At 47.6% G+C, this 23,494-nt stretch overlaps 1 protein-coding gene across 2 annotated transcripts in view; it reads left to right on the forward strand.

Moving 5' to 3' along the window:
* Positions 1-23,494, forward strand: part of RALY (RALY heterogeneous nuclear ribonucleoprotein) — a 146,890-nt gene that overhangs the window by 39,277 nt on the left and 84,119 nt on the right. Inside the window, exon 2 of one of the 2 annotated variants that reach the window (XM_069807556.1) lies at positions 12,324-12,414. The exons of the other annotated variant lie outside the window; for it this stretch is intronic. The gene's annotated coding sequence lies outside the window, so the exon portion shown is untranslated. The remainder of the gene's footprint in view (positions 1-12,323; positions 12,415-23,494) is intronic. 2 annotated transcript variants of the gene reach the window in all.

The raw sequence follows: 23,494 nt of genomic DNA on the forward strand, positions 1-23,494 counted from the left end.
CAGCCGCACAGCTCAGGTGGGACAGAAGGGAGGGCTGGCAGTCTCTGGATTAATGAGCCCATCAGGATTTGAGTGGGAGGTGATACACAGGTGGGTACAAAGTGGGTTTGCTAGAAATGGAGGATCCAGCCATAACTTTGGGGGCAGTGGAGATGTTCTCCCTGCCAGAAGGGTTGATGCCGGAGCTCGCAGGTTCTGTGTTTGTGTTGTGCCATGCCTCTCGCTCCAGGCAGGAAGGGGTCCCAGCCCTGGGAGCTGGCATGCTGGCTCCAACATGAGCTGTGACCTCTCAGGCCAGAGCTCTCTTGGACTCCCACTCTTGCCCACCTTGCATCCCATCTGAGCATCGTCCCAGCAGGCCCTGCCTCCCCGTGTGCTGTAACACCCACAGCATTCTACAGAGGATACTTTGCTGTGGAGGTACAAAGTGTTGGCTGTGCCTGGGTTTCTAGCAGAGGTGGCCCAAGAGAGAGGGTTGACCTGATGTCTTCTCAAGCCATAGAGATGCTTCACTGGTTTATCTCCTGCTGGCCTCAGAGTTTGTGGGAAGCCCATGTGTTTCATTACAGAAATGGGTCCGAGGGTTCAGTCATGAGCAGAAGGTCACCTGTCCTTTGCATCATTTATATCTGGCCTTCGTTAACTCCTAAGTGTCTGTCATGGGTAATAGGTCATACCCTGTCCATCCCCTGGCTGGTGATGCATTGTTTCATACAGCTAATTCAGCAGAACCTTTTGCTGCTCGTGGCCAGACTTCTGAAAGCTTCTTGAGTCTGCTTAACTCAAGCTTTGCTGTTCTAAATGGTGCTGACAGTGAGCAGGATGCCTCATCTTCCCTGCAGCCCCCCAGCCACTGCTTCCCGACACCCGCTGGGCTCTGTCATGGCACTATTTAACCTTGGTAAATGAAACTTCACAGGCGTTACTGGAGAAAAGGACTCTGCCAAGCAGCTCTCCCCTGGGTGTCATCTGTACTTCTGTTCTTGGGCTTTCCTTGTGATTACCCAGACTGCTCTAAGAGCAAGATGGGAGCAAAATCAGGCTGAGAAAACCTTAATCTTATCGTGGCTGTTTGCAACATTTTTCTCAAGCTTGGAGATCTTTGGGAAGAACAAAAGAAAGCTTTACAGACCACAACTTCCATCCCAGTTAAAATTCAAGTAAGGTCAGCCCCGGTACCCCTGATGTACACTGGGATGCACTGGTATACTGGTTATACATGCAGCAGCTGTTGCAGGGAAATCTGTTAGTGAGAGATGCTGTCCCAAATACAGCAAAATATTCCTTCAGGCATGTTTGTGTCTTCCTGCCCTTTCATAGTGAAGGACTTTTGGTGAAGACAAGATTCTTGTGGCAGGGAAGACACCTACCTTGGGCAAGGCTAATATCCAAATGGCCTGGCTGTTCCCATTGCCCAGGTCTCAGGGAACGTTTCATTCCTGTGTGGCCAATTCTTGTGTCTTATCAACCGTGGCCATCTGCAGACTGCTTGAGCTACCTGGGACGTGGCTTATTTCAGAATGGGTTCAAGGACCATCCTTGTCCCTTAGGACTGCCACCTGCCAGCCATGCCACCTTGAAGTTGTGTCCAGCTGCTTTTGGCAGGGGACCTTTTCCCTGGAGCTCTGGCTGGCCCTTTGGGCTGATGAAGAACCAAAACCTATCTGCAGCAGATGCCCAGGTCTAGTGCAGGGCAGGACCCCTGAGGAAGGTGCGGTGGGAGCACTTTGGGCAGCACAGAGCAACCCAATCCTGTGCCAGGCATAGGATATCTCCCATCCAACTCAAGCTGCTGATAGAGCCTCTGGGAGAGATTTTGGATCCGACAAACTCTGGATAGGTTTGAGCATGGACTCTGATGAGGCTTGGATCTAGAGCTCCCTGTTGTGATGGCAAGGGGGAGAGCCTTTACCAGAGCAGTGACTTCCATCCCTTGCCATTTTCCTCTGTTTGTGCACATTACCCTGGTTTATGCAGCAGCTAAAAATAATTGAAAGGAAGGCATGAGCCTGCAATGAGGGAAGGGGAGAGGGAACCCCTGTGTCTGCATGAGAAATTGGACTCCCTACAGCTGGCAGGAGCCTGTCCGTCACACAGGCAGCATGTGTGCGGAGGTTTTAGTCTCTCTTGTTGGATAGTCACTGGCTACATAAACAAACAGGCTCTGTTTTTGTCTTCAGTCACCTTACCAATGCCTCTTGCTAGCCTTGACTTTTTAGCTTGTCTCTGTATTTTTAGCTGCAGGACACTCTGTCCCCAAACCCAGAGAGGACCTGAGTTTTCTCATACCTTTCTAAACGTGTGAAGCCAGCTCTCGCCCTTCTCTGTGTCCCAATTTAGAAAAGGGGAGGGTGGCAGTGAAATTTATTCCCACTTGTACCGGTGTAGCTAAGCTGAGGACCTGAGATGTGAATATCTGTTTGCCCAGGAGTTTATTGATGGTTGTGCTGAATAAGAGTCTTCAAGAAAGGATGAGGAAGGCATCTCTGTGCGATGCAGCAACATAAGGGTAGAGGAGCCCTTGTGTGCAGACTGGTCCATGGTTACAAGGCAGGGACCCAAGGGTCAGGTCTGAACTGAAACTGTTCAACCGAGGGGCTTCTGCCCTGCGTGTGTCTCCATCAGCATAGCTGGCAGTAGTACATCTCTGGGTATCCATAGGTCCACATGGAGCAGGAACCATGGTGTGTGTGCTCATCCAGGACTGCATGTGCAGGTGCCAGTTGCACAAGACGTCTGATACCGTTGGGCTGGGGCAGGTTCAGCATGGGATGAACCCCACTTTTCTCCTTGAGCCTAGAATTGAGGGGGCCCAGTATGATTTTTCCTTCTATCTTTTATCTTGTTCATATACAAAGAAGTGGAGGAAAAAAAAACCATGCTTGATTGCATTCAGCAAAATGCAGTATTTCTTTGTAATTTACTGAGAGGAGGATGAGCTTGGGAGTTTATTCTCTTTTAAATAAAAGTACAAAATTATTTAGCACAATGCAAAATTAAATGTCACTTTGAATAAATGATCAAATGTTCTTCCATTTGGCAAGTACTGAAATGAGCATATGTTTTACTGTGTGGTAGTTGCAGTCATGCCGAATCCACCTTTGCATCCTTCTCTACTCATGCAGCAGAATCTACCTTTTCAGCCAGCTGAGCCCTTGCATTTACCTGGTCCTTACCTAGTCCCCTGCCCTGTCTGAGCATCTCCACCCTGGTCCTCATCACCAGCCTGGTGGGGCTGCAGGCTCAGCTTCTTGCCATCCTCTTTACTCTTTCTGCACCAAAGCCCTCACTCAAACGCTCGCTTAGGCATGGACTTCAATTTAAGCATCTGAACGGCTCCCTTGATGTAATTAAGGCTATTTATGTGCTTGGAGTTAAGTACGTGCTGAAGCGCTTTGCTGGATGGAGGCATAAAAGCACATGAGCTTCAACCGAGCAGTAAAATAGGTTTTACAAGGCACTGGGGGCTGCCAGCCCTGCTCCTCATCCCGGTGGCTGCTGGTGTAAGATGACCGGGGAATTGTGACAGCTCCCTGCCCTCTGTTGCTGCAGACTAAATGTCCTGAGGTCTGTTGTTTGCGCTGTGCTGATGTGTGTCCCTGTACGATTGCATGACCACCTTGTCCCCTGGATAGCCACTCAAGGTCACGGGCTGCTTTCTGATGGCTAGCAAGCCTGCAGCGCCTGTACTTGTAATATGCTATGGAGGTGCTGTTTTGGCTTGTCGAGGTGTCCCCCAGCGGATGGGATACAGGGGTGCTGGGAGCGAGTCCCAGCCAGGGTGCCCCTGCATCCCCATCCCCGCATCACGGGTGCCTTTGTGGGAAGCAACACGCAAGGGTGGCAGAGGGCCACTTATGTGGTCAGAGAGATAAAAAGTGAGACTGAGCAGATGCAGGCATAGGTTTTTCTTGGTGTGAGCAGGCTCATGCAAGTCCAGCTGCTCGCCAGGTCCCAGGGAGGATGGATCAGCACCATCAGGTGCTTCTGTTCTGGCAAGTTTGGTGACGATGGCTTGAGCTTGCCCTTCTTGTCCTCTGCCAAGAGGGGGTGGTGTGGGCTTATGCTATTATTCCACTGCAAACCAGGCTGGGAGAAGGCATTGCATGCTACTTGAGACTTAGCTGACTTTCAGTTAAAGCAGAAGTATGTACGTGTTTTGGGGGGCAGCCATACAGTTCCTTAACAAGAGGCTGCTGCTGGATTTGCATGGGCAATATTACCTGACCTCCCTGGGCAACCAGTGCTACCCAAGCTAATAATTCCCTATCTGAGTGTCAATCTGAACAGCTGAGATATTTTGCATTTTTTAATGGCTCTCTACTGTGCGTGAATTAATGGAAAAAATGGGCTGAAACTAAGATGAGAGTATTGAAGGGACAGAACGACAAATTGGTTTTAGAGCATGGCAGCAACAAACCCTGTCAGGGGTTCACCCACTGACCTTTATCTAAACAGAACTGTATGTAACAGATAAGAACATTTAACAGTAAGTAATGTCACATCAGCGCAGAGAACAAAATGAGTACATCAAACAGGCAAGAAATCCACTGCAAATTACTCAAAAGAAATGTCAGCTTCTTTATATCTGCAACCTGCCTTGTGCTGATGGTGCTGGAATTAGACAGGAGGGCACGTGAGTAAAGAAGCTATTAAAAATGATTTAGGGACTGGATAATATATACATAAATGAGCGAGAGAGGCAGAATCAAGCAGAACAATGGCAGGTCTTCTGGACCAGAGTTGTGTAAAATCAAACGCTAAACTGAGCTGATAATTGATTGCAGGGATAAATGTGTATAAACCGGTTATCTCCACTGCTGAAGTTTTGACAGGTGGCTTAGGATTTCCTTTTCCTTTCTCTTCTGTCTCTGGGGGGTCCTGGTGCGCTGTGCTTTCAGCTAACACCTTTTGCCCTGGTAGCTGAGCCCCTGTCTATGTTTTATAGAGAGGGAGGAACTGTTGCTGGCTGGGGATGTTGAGGTGTTTTTCATTCTGTTTCCAATTTGGGGTTGTCCCAACTTCTGGGAGTTGCTCAGAGGGCAGCTGAGCTGGGATGCTGCGGGGATGTCTGGAGGCTGGCGTAGGTCTCTGCTCCCTCCAGCCACTGCTGTAAGCAGCGTCAGTGCTGGACAAGCGATGAAAAGCAAAGCAGTTTGAGCTCCAAGGGATTGCCTGTGTTCATGCCGCATACTGGGGGGCAGTCTGCAGTCCCTAATTTAATTTGAAAAGAATGATGGTCTGTGGATGTCCATTCACCAGTGGTAGATTTCATCAGTCCAGATGACAACAAAAGCTGAGTGAGGAGTTAACCCCCTCCTGATCTACTTCCTGCTGTGGAGCATCCCCTGGCCTTGCAGCTTCAGACCTGGGGTGGACTTTTGCCAGGGTAACTAGAGTAACTGCCTACTCAAACAATGGTGCAAAACACACCAGGGCTTGGGAAACGCATGTGCCTGATGCCGTTATCAGTCCAGGCCCGTAGATGCAGTACGCCAGCTTGAAGACTTTTCATCAAGCAATTGGGTTCAGAGCCTGGTAAAATCCTGGGGGAGGGAGGTAATGCTCGAGCAGTCCCTTGCTCCCAGTGGAAATCCTGTGGGCCCAGCCCTTCCACCTGGGAAAGTCTCAACCATTTTGTGGAGGGTGCTGGCCAGCTGCTATTCCTTAGAAAGTTTATTGCTAAAAACTGGCAGCAGGTGATGGGAGATGATCCTGAAGCTGAGCATGGGAGTGACACCTTGCTGTGCTTTTTGTATTGAGGGCTGCAGCTGCTGAGCTCATCAAGGTGTGATCTGTCCTCCTTGACAGAAACAGGTTGTGCTGCCAGCCAAGAGACAGGTCAGTGCCCCCCTGAGCCAGTTCATAGTCCCCTCTTAAACTTCAGCACAAACAGTCAGTGTAATTCACTCAGCCCAGACTTTGGGAGATTATTCAGAAAATGCACAAATCTAGTAGTAAAAAGCCCAGCCCTAGATGTAGCGGGTTACAGTCATTCTTAGCTGCATTCCCCTAAAGCTAGTGGTGATGCATGGGAAAAAATATCTGGTTATATTCTAACAGGGCCCTTGTGCCCATTGTAATAGATTATTTCCTAAACATAAATTAACTTATATCTGCATGACCAACTGTGGGAAATGTTATTAGCCTCAGTTAGTAGAGGTGAGGTTGAGGCACAGAGCTGGTGCCCAAGGTCACGAAGGGAGTCTGGGGAAGAGCCAGGAACTGCTCCTGAATCTCTTGAATTTCTGGCTGGTACCTTAAAGGCTGGTCCTGTCTGCAATGCCTTACCCAACCTGCAGTCCTGCTGGCCACTGATTAGTTTTGTTGTCAGCATTTTCCTGGTGGGAGGAGGCAGCAAGGTGCCTCTAGATTAGCAAGGTTGTGAAAAATAGCTTTCCAACTGGCCTGGTGACCTTTTGACAGCAGGAGAGAATTTACAGGCAGAAGATGGAGATATCATGATTTAAAATTAGAAATGATGGGGAGCTGTATCTTTGCCCCTTGAAGTGGAACAGGAAAACTGACCTGTCCCTGATCCCATCCTGGTCTGGGACACAGTTTAGGGTGTCATATCTCCATTACAGAAAATACTCTGGGCTACCTGCCTCGGGCAAGGCATGTCTTGCTACCAGGCACCTGTGGCTTGGGAGCTGCATGGCTGGTGGAGCAGGACTGCAGGGGGGAGTGCGGGAGGGGGGAGGGAGCAAGCCGGCACACACCACAGGCAGCATCTCTGCCTAAAAGCTACTGTGGGAAGTTCGGCTCTGCTGGTTCAGTCAGTAAAAGTGTCTGATATGCTCAGGTGCTAAACAAACCTAGCCCAAGGTTGGATAAGTTCCAATTAGAGGATCTGAATATTGATTCACTGGGGAGAAAATATGACATTAAAGCATCACTGGAAGACTAAAGCCAAACTGATGTATTGCTTAAAATGAAAGGCTGTGAATTTGCATCAGAATATAAGAGCAGGGCTTTGACAATGACAGGCAATGAATTGAAGTGCGTCAGTTAAACAGAGTTCCTCCCTATTTTGTCTCCCAGGGTCGTAAGTATAGAAAAGGCACTTGTTACAAAAATAGGCACTATTTAAATCCAGGGTGTTACTGATAACATCCAGAAAGGCACAAAGGGTAGAGATCTCTGCTCTGACTGGTGTTTCAGGCATCCTTTTTTTCAGAACCAACCAAGCAGACAAAGTGGGAGCCTGAGAACTCTCACACTCCAAGCTGAGCTGCTCTGCCTTTGTTTTGAAGTCAAATGGCTTGGTTTCTCCACATTTCCCGCTGGTGTCTCCTAGTGCTTGGGTGGCACTCTCACCGCAGACTCTGGAAGAGCCCTGGAAGGCAGACGAGTGCCAAAACCACTGTTGTGCAGAAGAGAGGCTGGGGCACAAGCAGGTCCAAGCTCCCAGCCCCCGTGGAAAGCCCATGCCAGAGTATATCTCTGCATGGAGGGACACATGTGATGAGTCTGATTTTTGGGCTTCCTCAGGTGGAAAAGCCTCAGTGGTGGAAGCTGTTTTAGGAAGGCTTGAGCCAACTGAGCTGTCCTAAATCCCATGGAGACTCCCTAGCAGTTCAAAAGATGAACTTCAGATCTCCTTTCCCTTATAATGAGCAGCATAACCCACCCGCAGACCTCTCCTTGCTCTTCCTTGGTTCTACTCTCTGCGAAAGGTCGACTGAAACCCTCAATATTAACTTGACAGAAGTGTTTCATTGCTTTGTTCCTCCTGTTGCTGCAGCATGGAGAAAGGGGCTGGGTGACCTGAGGGAAAGCAGAAACCCCCTCCCACCCAACTCAACTCCCAGGGCAAACTTCAGCACCTTGAGGTCACTTCCATAGCAGTGCACTCCGGTCTCACCTGCAAGCACCAAACCCAGCTGGATCTTTTATGCAAGACGGCAAGGGGAGGCAGTGTGATACCCAGAGAGGAAGAACCAGGAGCAGCAGATTTTAGCACTACCATCTCTGTCACATGAAGGCACATGGCTGTGCTGATGTCCCTCCACTCATTCATCCCCACATTTTGCAGGGACTGTTGCTGTGCCCCAGCACATGATGCTGAAATTACCTTCTCTTCCTTTCAAACCACTTGGCTTCACAAAGATGCCATTTCTTCTCTCCCATTTCAAAAGGAATTTCTTCTAAGAAGTTTGAGGGAACAAAGGAAGAAAGAAACCAAAGAGAAAAGAAGTTTTCAAGTTGCAGTTTCTGATTCTTGCTGAGACATGCTGCTGGTGTCAACTTTTTTTTTATGCGCATCCAGAGCTGGTACCATTTCACACCTGCTCCACACTTGCTTTTAAATGACACATAATTATGATAGGCAGTGTAAAGATGAAGCTTCATCCCCAATTAAATTGCATTCTCTGTCTTTTCATTTCCTGCCCCAGTTGAGGAGGAAACCCCTGGAGAGCAAGATCTTTAAGTTTAATGAAGTAGGAGGTGCTTGCAAAATTAAAGGTGATCTTGTTTATTAGAAGAAAATCAGTGATGATATATAGTGTTTCCAGAATATTGTGCTTCTGTGTGATGCCCCAGGGAGTGTTTCAGGTTACTGGAAATGCCGATGTAAGAATCTCAGGTCATCAGATGAGACAGCATCCCGTCCACGATAGCTGCTGTTCAGAAGTATGTATATCCCCACTGCAGCACCAGGCTGGTCCTTTACTTGTTCTGGAGTCCCTGATCAATCCCACTGCCAGTGCCAGTGCAACAGCTCGTGTTTGGCACGTGGCCCTGGGGAGAAAAAGGGGCTGTGCCAGTCCTGTGGGTACATCCTTCCAGGCCCTGTGGGTGAGCAAGAAGGGCACATCTCCTGTTTTGTACAAAATGTGTTCGAAACCCCCAGAACAGACTTTCTGTTTGCAGGTCTTCTGAGCTCGGTGGTTAACAGCTGGGACAGAATTACGGCTTTGGGGAAATTGGATGTTTTCACTGGGGTCTTCATTCCCGCATGAGGTGGGGGTGTGAGCATAGTGCTGGGGTGACATTTGCTGTGCTCTGTGCCTGGCGGGACTGCGAGCACCATGTACCAACCCCACCACTTCGCTGAGCCAGTTCCCTTTGCTGCTTCATCAATCTTCAGCCCGTTGTGGCAAGTCCCCTGCCCTGAGGATGAGTCCTGGGTTTTTAAGGGTCTATGATATATCTTAGTCAGTATCTATGCTATTTCATCCTTTATTCCTTCCCCCAACTTCCTCTGAATGCCATCCAGCCCCTGTGATTTATTAGCCTTCAGTGCGTTTTGCTTTTTGTTGGAGAATTTATATTTAATTTTTATGCCTGTTATCATTCAGGGAGAGAAGGGAAATGCTTTGGGAGCCCAGAGTGAAAATAAAACAGCACATTTTAGTGCAGTTACTTTGTTTGAAAGATGTTGTTGTATTTTTGGCAGGGTACTTACCTCCTTCCTCCTTCACTTTTGCATCATGGGTTGAAGTGGTTCTAGAAAAATCACAGGATGGTGCACTGCACTGATTGACTCCAGGCTTGCAAGGGTGGAGTCTGCTGCTCCTGCTGCCTTAATTCTTTAGTACTTATGCAGTAAAGAGGAACTTGGTGTAAGAGCAAGTCAATTTGGTCTTTCATGTAGCTGTACGTTTGGGAAATGAGGGATTATGCAGCAGTAAAGGTGGACTTCCTTTTCTTAGCCCCCTTGATCTTGCTAGTGGTAAAGTTTTTTTCTATGCCACCTCCTGTATGGTTTCCACTTCAGATTATCAGGCAGCTGTATAGACCTCATCTGGGTCTAACTGAATATCCTAAGGGACACAAAGAGATGCAGTAATTTGGCCCTTGGTCTCAAAAGAGGTGCACAGTGGAGCCACAAGCAGAACTTGGAGCTTTGGATGCTCTTTGATGCTCCATGTCCCTCTGCCCCTCATACTTGCCCTCCCCTTGCACACTTTTGGGTTGTTCTTAGCAGCAGCAGAAGGCTTTAGGAGCAAGATAAGCACTTTGTCTCAGTCGAGGCATCTGGGTGAGTTTGGGAGGAAGAGGATGGGGAAGGCATTCAGAACTTCATCCAGATCTCAGGTAAAATCTCTGTTCCTCCATTCTTGCCAGGATTTGCTTCTGTTAATTCTCCATCTGTCCCATTCTGTCCAAGCAACAGCAAAGGAGGGACCTTCAGGGTTCCAGCAGGTATGATCGGAGTGGGCCATGAGTCATTTGCTTTTCTGCATCTGTGGTGTCTCTGAGAGTTGTGATGTTCAGGGGTCAGACCTAGTTTGGCCTCAAGTTTCTCTTACTCTCTCCCCTCTTCCACATCTCTCCTGCATGAAGGCCCCTTCTCACGGCATTGCTGCACTCGTCGTTGATTCCAGCACTTTACATATTCAATGGAACTTCTGAGAGATGCTACCAGATCTCTGGAGAGGTTCAATAAAGTTGAATGATGGATCCATTTAAATGGAGGAGAACTGAGGAAACAGCACTGGAAAGTTCATCATCTTGAATGCTTTGTTGGGTTCTCGGATGATGGGAAACATGGCCATATGGCAGCGTCCCCTGCTTTTAGCCCTTGTCACTGAGGTGGCTTTTTCATGCCGAGCTTTGAAGCCCTGTGCAGGAGGGATTAACCATTGGTGCGCTGCCAAAGTGTGCAGAGGCTTCTGCTGTGAAAGCCAGCATGTCTTCTCTGATCAGCTCATTAGATATGTGTGACCTCATTGTTGGTTGAAGCCTTGTGCTTCATTTCTCTGTCACTTTAGTGCTTTCTCTGTTTTAATTAAAAGCTTCATTCCAGTTTGACCTTTTGCAATGCTGTAGCATAACTGAGACTGAATTGAGCCTCTAGGTACAGAGGGTGTCTCCTGGCAGGCTGGGTGGATGAACTGTAACTGTTCACCCTAACATTTATGATGACTGGCAGGAGCCCCAACGGCCCTTCCCATGGGATCGGGCAGCCCATGTGTCTGAGTATTTCACAGAGCAGGGTGGAAAAAGTATTGTTCTTTCAATAAAAGCCATGGTTACTCAGGAAACATTGCATGGAAGGCAGGAGCTGGGAATCATCACCAGTTTGAGGAGGGTGGAGAAAGCAGAGCAGGAATCTTGCAGTGATTTATTGCCTCTGTTGTAGATCATTGCTAGCCCAAGAAGGCTGATCTGAAAGAATGGGTTTAAATCACTGGATCTTGTTAATGGCTTGGGCACTGGAGTGGGAGTGTGGAGACCTGGACCCAGTTCCCATCAGCTCTGGACTGTGTAGGCTGTGAGTTTGGAGGGGCAGTCCTTGTCTGGGAGCCCAGGGCTGGAGAGCACAAAGCATGGAGGAGGTCTCGCTACATCCCATCCATTCAACCACAGCTCCCAGCTCTTTGCCCAGAATGCTAGGACCAGGGGAGGAGTCGGTGTGCATTTGGTTGCAGAGGAGTGAGGATTTGAGGAGACTTAGATCCCACCTCTAAAGCAGTTAGCTGAGTGCTTACAGGATGAGCAACCATGCTCTGCAGCCTTCCCCGCAAGGACCATCACCTGCCAGCCTGACTGTGCTGACACTGCTGCACCAGGAGCCTGTTCAGCAGGCATTTGGGTGTTGCCCAGCATAAAAATGCCGTAAAAAGTCCTGCAGCTCTCACTTCTGAATTGTCACATCCTGGTTGTGTTTCCACCTGGCAGGTCTCTCAAGGTGACACATGAGTGCACCGCATGCAGTCCAGCCAGGTATGTCATCCCATGGCAGGGAAGGGAAAGCATCTTGATTTCAAGTCCTAGGATGTATCCTGGCAGCTTAGGGGACCCAGAGGAACTGCCTTTCAATTCCATCAACAAAATGTTTCAATTCAAGTTTGCCTGACCCAAAGCAACATCTCTGTTTCAAAACACATTTTCAAAACAGAAAAACAAAAAACAAACAAACAAACAAAAAAACACCAAAAAAACAAACCGTGAAAAAGGTTCTGCTTTACTGTGGGATATTTCAGTTTGAAGAAACTCTCTTTTCCCTGAACAAGTCCCAGCCATCATAACCAAAAATTCTTACCACTCTGCTAGTTACCTTGTTCTCTGCAAGCATTAACGCGATGTAGCAGTTCTTGTGGGACTTCGCATGCCTAAGCCAATCTGAACCACCTCCCCACCAGCTATCCCAAGTACTCAGCCCTGCGAACACAGCTGACTCTGTCTGCTCCCGTTTGAGCTCCTTGCTAAGCAGCTCAGAGTCTTAGCTCGGAAAGTCCTGGGTCTGATCCCTGCAGAAAACCAGCCAGCAGCTTTTCTTTCCAATACAGCATACCCGTCTCTGCTGAGGGTTAGAAAGTACTGGATGATCTGCTTACCACAAAAAAACCTTTGTGTCCTGATTCTTGCAGGGTGAAACTGAGACCATAGAGGGGTGCTACACCTGCGCCCAGACCACTGACGGGAAGGACTGACAAACCCCAAGTGCCCATACCAGTCCTGGTAAGTAATTGTGTCTTGAGGTACTTTTAGACGTGAGGACTGGTGGGAGAGATCCCTGCAATTCCTAGCTGCTGCTGTTCTGCTGTGCGAGGCGGGACTCAGCAGTGAGATTTGGGCAGTAAGGGCACGTTGCTTGAGATGCTGAATTGTATGAGTGGGCTTCATTCTGGATTCAGGCTGAAGGTTTTCTCTCTGAGCCTGCTGAAAGTAGCCTCATCCTGGCCTGGTGTAAGCGTTTAAGGAGTCAAAGGTTGATGGATGTGCTGAGAATCTGCTATTCCCTCGTGTGCTATTAGCAATAGAAACAGGATTGCTTTAATTACACTCTGATGGACAGATTGTGATCGTTTCAGACACTGGGTTTCGGCAAGTTTTCATTTCTGATTCATTGTTTATATTTCTTCTAAAAGTTTGCAGTTTGTTGTGAGTGAACATGAATACAAGTATGACTTCTGGGTAATGTAGAAATGGACTCTGCTCTTGGCTTTCCTGGAGCACACCCCAGAGCAAGAGGTTGCAGAGAGAAGCTGGGGAGAAGTTCTGCACAGGGGGACTTTGTGCCTGGGGCAGACATGCACCTTGCAAAGCTGGTGGTGTGGTGGAGGAGGGTGCCCAGAGTTTGATCAAAGTCCTGGTACTGCCTCTGCACAGGGTCAGCAGAGCATCCTCTTGAAAACGGGCTGGGAGAAAGCATGCTCTTGGTATTTCCTTGAACACCAGCAGATTGGGGCTGTGTTTCTTAGTGCTTCTATCAGGACAGAGGAGTTCCCCCATCCCCAAAAGGTGCAGCAGTGTCCTCAGGCCAAGATTTGGGAAGATAATCAACTCCAAAGTGCCAACAGATATGGCACTGTCAGGATATGAGCTTTAACATCTCCCAGACCTAGCCTGGCCAGGCAGGCTGAGCTGAAAGCACCTCTCTGAAGAAGAGATTTTGTGGAGGGATGGGAGAGGGTTTAGGAATCAGGTCCAGTGACAGTATGACCTAAGTATTGGGAAATGCTGGTGCAGGAATCACTGTGGCTATTAGAAACTTGCTGTGCTTCCTGAGCAATGAAGTCAGTGAAGACCTGAGCTGGGAGATCTGTTCCTGGTTTTATAGGAGTTTTGTTTCAATAAGAACAGAGTAATGGGACTCTAGGTGAATAAAACCTGGAGTTTGCTTCAGCAGAGGGCGAATGAAGATTTCAGGGCCTAATTGTACTATGCACAATTCATGACAGGAAGATGGAGTGGTGTAATGTTTTCAACAGTGGACTTTCCCCTCCGGTTCCCAGGCAGATGGATAAAAGCAGGTCCTCACTTTCTAGTTCAGCAGGGCTTACCATCCTGGTGTAACAACGTTTGTTTCAATTGGCATCGTGGTTGGGTTTTTCCTTGGGAACTTACATAGGAGAGAGAAAAAATAAGTGTAATCAGGTAAAACTTCTTGCCATACAGGTAGGAGTTCTGCTGTTGCTTGGTGGACCCCAGGAGATACCACAAATAGTAAATAAGGAACCCAGAATTTTACACTTCTTACCTTATTTGGCAATCTAATCCAGGAAAATCCAAATAACAGAGGGGTAAAGATTCACACGAACTTTTTCAAACCAAAATCGGGCAGTTGAAAGAGGAAGGGAATTTGGGTTTGCCTATGATTTGTCTAAAACCATTTTCCACTTCTAGCAGAAATATACCTTCTGCTTCTAGCTAATATACCTTCCCTTAGTGGTAGTGAGAATCTCTTGATGCAAAGTAGGACTAAAAAATTCTGACATACAGATATGTTAAACAAATGAGCTGGCTAAAAACCTTTTTCTGCATGAATAAGAGAACTACTATGCCCTAATTCCATAGACCAGGTTATAACTCCGCAAAGGAAATTATGGGATTCAGCAGCATTGAAGAAATACCTTGTTTTTTTAATATTCAAGGCATTTTTAAAAAGAACACTGTCAGAAGTTTTTCAAAGTTTTGTTTTGGCTGTTGGCATATTAAACTGTGCTTGAAACTATGCAGCCTTCTTTTCGTACAGGGTATTTACTGTACATGGAGGAAGGTGTTTTTTATCCTGCATGCACAGACTGCTGGACTTGGAACTGCAGCACCTTCTTCAATCCATGAGTTCTTCACTTTCACAGGACTTCTGAACTCTTGAACACTGCTGGATGATGATTTGCTTTTTCATTTTTCACTTCTGCCTCCAATTACTGTGAGCGCACAGAATAAAGGTTGATTCCAGAGGGAGCTGTGAAACTACCTATTTCTTGGGGGATGCAGAAAAAGCTGTGAAAATATCTGTTATTCAGGCATTTGGAGAAGAGCACTGAGAGTTCCTCTGGAGAACTAGGAAGGCTGATGAAAATGCCCATTATTCTGGCAATGTGGGGAAGGTCACAGAAATACCTGTTATTGAGTCCATCCATATAGTGTTGGAAGTCTCCTGTAGTGAGAGGACACAGAGCATCCTTAGGTAGCTTAACAAAAACTGGATAGATGAAATTTTCTGCCTGTCTTAGAAAAAACACAGTGTCAGAGCGGGCCATCACAGTGTCTAATCACAAATAAATCCAGACTGTAATCACTTGCTCAGGTCATTTATCAGCTCTGGCAGTTCCTGTCCAGGATTAGGATGGCACTCGGTAGCCCTTTAAGCTACGATCTGGTAGTGACCTTCTTAGCACTCCATGGGCCAAGGAAGGAAGCAATGTAACAGGCTGCTTAATTTAGAAAAGATGATGTGGGTGAGGAGGAGGTTGCAGGTATTGGTGCCCAGCACAGATGCTGGTAGGTACAGGCTCTGGTTGAGGGCTGCAGTGTCTGGTGCAGAGGAGGTTGCAGGACATGAATGGTGCATTCACAGGGTTCATGATCAAGTCTAAAAAAGCCTAACTGTGGGACCAAGTTACCCTCTGTGCCTGAGATATACCTTTGTCAAGGAAATGAATGGACAGTAGGATAACTCATGTATCTCACTATAAAGTTGTAATTCTTTCCAGAGGCTCTACAGGTGTTACAAACCATCAGAAGACAACCTCAGCCCTTTAGAAGCAGCAGTACTGTACAAAGCTGTGAGAGCAGGGATAGCCCCCAGTCCACTACTGGCTCTGCTGTTTGCAACACTCACTTTGCAGCTCTAACATTTCAACAAGAGTGGGCAAGTACTTTGTGCCTGGTGCAGACTGGCTTTGCCCTTTATGGCTTGTTTTCTCTCTCTCTCTCTTTTTTTTTTTTTTTTTTTAATTATTTATTCCTCTGTAGGCAATTAGATGGTGGGATTTCTGCAGTGTGGATTCTCATGTGTGCGTGCACAAGCTCTTTATTTCTCTTCAGACTTTTGCAAGCATGTGCTGGGAAGATTATTGAATGCATTTAACTCATCAGCAACATCTCTTCCGAGCACCGGGATTACAATGGAGGAGTAGGTGAAAATGAAGTGCCGAGTAGTTCAGAGCAGGGTGCAGTGCGCTTGGCTTTCTGAGCTCTGTTACCAGCCCTATGTGTTTCTGACCATGGACAGACTTTGTGAAGAGTATTTGCAAGAGTGCAGTAAAATTCAGTTGTCTTCGGTGGATTGTGTGTTTCTAAAAACCTCAAAGGGAGAAGAAACCCAAATAATTGAAACTACCCTCAGACAGTTCCCAGTAGATAAAACAAAGTATGTGGTTTTGTTTAGCGATAAATGGGAGAAAAGTCTTCAGGCCTATCAATGCTGCCTGCCCAGAGCGTGGTCCTAGCAGTGGGAGCGATTGCCAGCGACTGACATGTAGGTGCAGAAATTGGGGTATGATGCCCATGCGTACCATCCCTTCTGCAGATGGAGCACTGGACATGCGTGCTGTCACCTGCAGCCAGCTTTGGCCATTGCTTACAATGCAGACTGTTGAGTTGAAATAGTCTGTGTAGAAGAGAGAAAGAGACCCCTTCTAGGTAAGCTAAGAAGCGGAGGCAGGGACAACTGGTTAAAAAGCTGCCTGGAAAGTGAACCCAGGGTCTGTCACACCCATGCTGTCTCTTTGTAGACCCAGTGACCCCAGGCTGTCCCACAAAATGAAAGGGGACTGTGAGTATAAGCAGGTTCAAGCATGCACACACCCAACATGGTCCAGCAATGGGAGCCTTGAGACCACCCAGAGAGGGCAAATCTGTCTTGACACTTTCTGCCAAAGTTCTGGGAATCTTGGTGCCTCTGAAGAGTTTTTCTTTTGCTATAGACTCAGTGTGGTGAGGTCCCCTATGAAATAAGGCCATCATTCTTGTCTCAAGAGGCAGAGCTGACATAGTGGCTCCCAAGCATGGCTGGGGAGAAGGGTGGTCTGGGCCATGGAGGACACAAACAGAAACTTCCTCCAAAGCTAATGCTCCCCAATCTCTATCTACAGTAAACAAACGCAAACACCCAGTTAAAAATCCTTTCTAAGTAGACTTTGTGGAAGGATTGCCCACATCTGTGCTGGAAATAATCTAATGGTATGTGCGATATTTGTAAGTGGTTGACTGAAGGATGTTCCCAGGCAGCTGGTTCATCTGGAACAGATTTTGTCTTGAGTAGGTTCATGCTCACCTGGTGAGAGCAGGCTGTGGAGCCTGCCTAGCAAATGCAAGGTGAGAGGAGCGCTCTTCTTATGCAGAGACCCTGGTCGGTGACCACTCTCTGCAGGGAAGCAGGTGAGTTTTGGGGTAGAAAAGCCATGTTCTTGGCACTAAAGTTTGTTGTGAAAGCAGAGTATGTCAGGGGTTGTTTTGACTGAAGATGATTAGGAGTCATTTGGTGGTTGCAAGCACCAGGAGTGCAGTCTGCAGGCTCAGATCCTGGTGCTGGCCAGCTCTGAAGTTCTCTGTGATGGAGCCATCCCCTCCCTTTGCCCCCACATGCATTCTGCCTATGCATAGCTGAGCTTAGCTGGCTTTGAGTGGGAACTCAAGCAGTTCCGATAAAGGATCAGGTTTTCTAGCAAGAGCCAAGTCCTGACACGCTGAACTGCCATTCTTCATGCCGGAGCCTTCAGAGGTGAACGCCAGGCGCTGACCTTCACTGAGAAGCTGCTTCCTCATTTCTGCCCATGCCAGGCTCTCCTGGCTCTGCTGGGGGTGAGTTAGTGGAAGATGAGATGCTAATTAACTCTTTATAAACAGCCTCATTGCTCTGTCCCTGGGATTACCTCTGCTTTTAAATAGCAAATTAATTGCGTGAAGCTCTCAACTGCTCTGCCAAGACAGCAGGAAAGCTGCAGTGTTTCCAGATGCCGAGTGCTGGATCACATGACAGGCCATTGCCAGCAGCTCTGCCCGGGCAACCCTGCTGCTCTGGACCTTCCAGCTGACTGCGCAGTCTGCAAGCGGAAAGTTATGTAGCTCAGTCATTTCTTGGTATATGAGAAGAGCAGAGCATTTGGTGTTATTTAAGGACAGTAAGGCTGAGCAGAAAATCAAAAATGTCTTCACATAGCATACGTGATCTAGTGGATTGTACTGGACCTGGTTTGAGATTTTAAAACCTTGATAAACCAAAAAACCTTAAGCATATGTCTAATTTTAAACCTATAAATTCAGTCAAAACTCTTTATGGTCAAAGAAAGCCCTGGGTTAATAATACCTTCCTGAGTCAACGATTAATTTCTAGAGCTGAGCTGGTTTCCTGCGATCAACGAAAATGTTTGATTCTTTTAAGAGCTGAGCAAGCAATTCATAATGAATACTGTAGCTGAGAATTAAGTTTTCTGCAAATCTTGATCTTATCAAAATAACATGTCGATTTAAATTATCTGATTTGGGGATTTTTGTTTTTTTCACTTCTTGATTTGCTTTTTGAAATTACATGTTTCTCAGAGCTTCTCAAGACTTGAAGGTTAATTCAGATTAAGGTGTAGTGCATGAATGGAAAATGTAAAATCTGCTCCCAAATAACTGCTTGTGTAAGCACTAGCTGACAGATGACCACATGAGTCATTTCTTCTGCTGTGGTTGAGGTAACCCCTGTGCTCAAACTTAAGGTGAAAATGTTTGCAGAATGAAACCTTAAAAGTTTCTGATTTGCTCCAGAGGGAAGGTCAGAGCTGCCGCAGGTGTTAGTGGTCTGTCACAGGTGCATCCCCTGGCTGTGTATATGTGTTCATTGAACGGGAACTCAGCTGAAGTGAATTTGTGAAGAACTCAATGGAGTGCTTACAGGCTTGAAATGGGGTGGGTTGTATTTATTGACATCTTACATCCTTCTTAGAGAAACAAGCTGATGGCCAGAAGAACTGAGGATGGGTTCTTCTTACCTGTTTCTGAACCACCAGGTCCTCACCATTATGACTTGTTTTCCCCATCACCTACAAGGTGTTTTCTGCCTCTCCTGTCAAGAACTAGTTGCTGCCCACTCCAGCAGTATTGTGCATTAGGGAGAGAAAGGCTAGGGGACAGGATTTAATGCTAGATGAAAACAGGTTTAGGTGTCTACCTCAGGGTTCAAATTCTCCACCATAATTTTCCCAGGTTCCCTGGCCAGTTGGCTGGGCTTCAGCCATCAAAGGCATCTGTTCAGCATTGAGGAGCTGGGCCTCAATTTCTCAATTCTCAGCCTCCAAAAGGGAAGAGTCTTTCTGCTCCAGCTTGAACTGGTGTTATGACCATGAAAACATTACTCCATGAGGTGCTCGGACACTGGGGACAGGAGACAAGTGAGTACCGTGGTGCTGCTCGTTCACTCTGTCCTCTCCTAACTAGATGCAGCTTTCTGGCTGTATACCTGAGTACTGGAGCTGGAAAGTGAGTCAGAAAGCAGAAGTCAAGGGGATGCCTTAAAATGACAATACAAAAATAGATCTCTCTTTGCACATCTTTTCTCGGCTTCCTTTTGCAAGGCTGTATCAGCGTGTGTTTGATGGGATATGATGGCTCTGACCTTGTCAGATGCATAAAATATGACATGTGAGCATGGATTATTTTTTTTCTTTTTAGGAGAGAAATAAGGGTTAGCAAGAAATGCAGAAAAGACAAACAGACAGATGGCCACATTCCTTCATCAATAGAAATGCAGGCCTGAGATATGCTTCCAGCTTGGCTTGAATTGGAGATTTCAGAAAATGAGCCAAAAAGTTGCTTATTTTACCATCCCCCTTCTGTAGCATTTCATTATCATATCTGCTGCTTCGATGAGGCACTGACCTTTCGCAGTCAGTGGCGTGACACGAAGACGTAGCGCTAACGTAAGGGACCTTGTACTGCCTGGAGAGGTTAGGCTGGTTTCCTTTCCCTGGTGTGCTGTAACAGCCAGAGGATGCTGCATGATGCCACACATCCTGTGGTTATGATGAGCTGTGTGGGGTGGTAGTTTGGGTTAGATTTTTTTTTCCCTCTAAAATTGTCTCTTTTTTGTTTTCTTCCTGAGGGTGGAGGTTCAACTAAAAAAAAAAAAAACAGGGTCAGTGGATCAGTAAGGGTGACCTTGGGATGTGCTGGGTAACCCTGGAGGACTGCTCTGGGTCCCCAGCTTTCCTCTAGTAGACGAGCTCTTTAGAGGCAAGCTCTCGTTCATGGGCTGTTCCTACCCCCCTCACATGAGAGGGACAAACAGGGACCATGGCAGCCTTGGTCTCTTGCCCATTCTTTCCTGTATGCTAGCAGAAAGCATAATCAGAGCTTGTTTCATTCTTCTGCACCTTTCCCTAAAAGCTTGGTTTTGCCGTGCTGTCTGGGAACTAGGATGTGGCACCTGTGCCCTGTTCACCTCCAGTGGGTTATCTCCTCTGCATTCACCTCATCTCATTTGCCTTGTTGTGCCCCCTCTCTCCTGCAGGCTGTGATTGCAGGTTGAACACGTGCCAGGGTTGCATCAAGCACAAAAACAAACCCAGGTTGTCTCTGGGGTTCCCCAAGCAGCGGCATAACAGCTCGGAGCAATGGTGTCAGGAAGAGTTTAGCCTGAAAAAGGGTTGGTGGTAGCAGTGGGCTCTGCACCGCCCACCTCAGTGTGTGTGGCCGCAGGGTGGATGTGTGCATTATACTCTTGATTTCTTCCAACACACATAAAACGAGGAAATACCGAAGATTTTGCCTGAATCCTCTTGAATAACAGATTTCTACTTTGAAGGTGCTTACATGCATGGCAGTCTGAAGCTGGGCGAGTTGAGGGTGTTGTTAATGCCACACCCTTGAACAATGACTCTCTGTGGGTGGGAGGGTTAGTAATTAGAGGAAATAGTGTTTTAAAGGGTAAAATCTTCAAATGTGGTTATATTCGGAGAAATAGCTTGGCAAGGGAATGTTGTCCTGCTCAGCAGATCAGCCTCCCACATGGCTTCAGGGACATGGAGCTTAGTGTAATACAGGTTCAGGAGAAACACTGATAACAAAGTCCACACACACAGGTAGAAGAGTCTGTCTTACAACAACCGAACAAGTTACCACTTAACAGGTAAGCTGCACTGACTGACCGACCGTGTGCTGACACCCAGCCTGCGCTGGCTGTGCACTCTATGGTGTTAATTTAAACCATCGCGAAGTGGGTCACCAACTGCTGGGCTGTAAGTGATGCCCTGGTGAGTGCTGAACTATCACCTCGCAATAACCCAAGGGCTCTCAGTCACTTGCTTGTGCCTTCGTATAAAAGAAGGCGGCAACTTTTGGTTTTGCTGTACACTGAAGTTCCCACTGAATCTCAGAGCAAAACTAGCAGGAGTGCTGCAAGAGGTGGGAAATGATTCCAGGGTCTGTGTTTGCAGACTGAGTTCGTTAATTTTAAGAAATGCACACAAGATGAGGACAGGCAGCGTCACGGTGGAGACACAGAGTGCGGTCTTGGGAGCGGCATGCTTGGCTCTGGATCCAGCAGAGGCTCCCTGTGATCAGAGCCCTGTGGTGCCCAGCTCCGCATCGCACTGAACTCAAACTGGTATTTAGTTGGACTGAGTCCTAATACCTTGTGTGTCTCTGCTCTGGTGTGTTAAAAAGGAGTGGAAATACACCCTTGTCCTCCTCTATTTACATTACAGCTTCCCTGAGACCTTACCTGCTTCCTATTATGTGTAGAGCACAATGAACTATCACTTAGCTATCAATAGTCCGGTTCAAACAGAAGCCAAAGAGAAGTTTGTTAGGGCAAAGAGACGTTAGGGAGCCCATTCAGCTTTCTCTGATGCTGTTAATTATCCATTACTTCTTGTCCTTCCCTTACAGGCATTCACTGGAGTGCCTGACTGGTGGCCTCTGAGACCTGTAAAAGTCCTTGTGCTGTCTTCTGGGTTGGGAGGCTCAGCCCCATGGTCATGCTCTGAACCTGCTTCTTGTCCGACTTTGGCTGCCATTGTCAGTGTTGATCTTGCTTGTACCCCTCCTGGTATATCCAAAAAGTCTGCTTTATTCTTCTTTCTTCATTTGCTTGTCATAGCTTGGAACGCCTTTATTATTTCTTCATTCCTCCTCTGGCATAGGTATCTTCTGCTTATAATCTTCTTAGCCGTCTCTGAGCATCGAGGCAGCCTGTTCATTTCAAAGAATGCTACTTTAAAGGCAGGTGTGATCCAGACTTGTCCAATTGTTTCTTTTCCTGTGTGATTTGAAGGGCCTGAAAACATTCATGTAATCATTTCCACCTCACATGCCCCCAAACACTCTTTGGCTCTTCTTCTAAAAATTGCATCCCTGCTTGTCATGAGAAATCCTCCAAAAACAAAGCACCACCTGTACCTCAGTGCAATTAACAGCCCTCTGATGAAATACTGATACAGGGAGCTTTGCAGTGATGGGCAGTAGCAGCTCACAGAGCTTATTGTTCATGCTGACGTGATAACTGGAGGAGGCTGCTGTGGTTTTGGGCAGCCCTGTAAGTGCACCAGTGTCCTGGGCTAAAAAGGCAGATACTTTTGAGGCCAGAGGCGGGACTGCCTGTCCGTGCTGAGCAGCTGGTCCCAGCCAGGCTGCCCGAGTCCTGACCACTGCAGAGCTGAGAGTGGGACCTGAATTACAAACAGAAAATCTGTCAAGGCAAAAATGGTGGTGTTGGGACATCTGCACAGAGCTGATGTGCTGCTGCTTATCCTTTCTGGCACACAACAGTAAATCCTTTGAAAACCTCCCATGACTAATTGCTGCCTTCCTAGTGATGCACCTGAGGCCAGGAAGCAGGCAGTGGACAGCAGGGTTTGGGGCTGACCCCACACAGCTCTCGGCAGTGCAGTGCCTGGCGCAGCAGCCCTGGGGTGCCCCGATCACATGGAGATTTGATGCCTTGAGACAGGGCTCAGCACAGCCGGGCTGCTGAGCAAGGAGCTGCCGGAGAGCTGCTTTGCTCCTGTCTCACAAAGGCGGACAGAAACGGGACTTCAGGAAAAGTCCAGGTTTCCCTGGTGCTTTCCCCATCCACACCCTTCTCCATCTCCAGTTCTTCCAGTGCATGTCATGACTTTGAACAAAGTTGAACAGCTTCAGTGTAAAAGGGTGAAGGGGGCTCACCCCAGGATGACCCTCGAGGGAAGCAGGGTGCTCCCCTGTGCAGTCTGAGACCTTGTGTTCAAGTGTCCGATGGCAGATAGACCCAGCAGGGACTTGGATGTAAGTCTGCGTTTACCACAAATATCTTGAGGCCAGGGTCCTCTGCCCGTCACCCAAAGTCTGCCTCTCCCATGAGCCTGAAGAAGGCAACAGGGTGCATCCATACCAGAGCATGGGCTAAACTCCATGCAGCCAAGATGTTGGTGAATTTTGCTCAGGAGCTGGGGGATGCCTTCAGTGACGGCTGCAGGGAGTCTGTGGTTTCATTCTGGAGAGCCAGAGGGGAATCCTGGAGGCAGCCAGCTCAAGTCTGACCTGTTCATCCCTTTCTTTGTGTCTCAGCAGACATGCATTTAAGACACCCAGCTAAAATACCCCTTCTTGCAATGCCTCATCCTGCAGGCAGCACCTGTGCCCTCTCCTTTAGGGGCAGAGGGGTTGGTGGAAGGAGACCATTTGTGGGCAGATGGAGGGTGTCAATACCCTGCTGCGTTTTGGCTGCAAAAGCCAAGGAGTGGAGCTTAGTACACCAGTGCCTCAGCACTAGCAATGCTGCCTTCTTCTGCAAGATGCTTCCTTTCTTCTTCAGTGGTTTCTTGCTTCTTGTAGTCTTGAAAATGCA

Source organism: Haliaeetus albicilla, chromosome 2 (assembly GCF_947461875.1).
Source record: "Haliaeetus albicilla chromosome 2, bHalAlb1.1, whole genome shotgun sequence".
Taxonomy (NCBI): Eukaryota; Metazoa; Chordata; class Aves; order Accipitriformes; family Accipitridae; genus Haliaeetus; species Haliaeetus albicilla.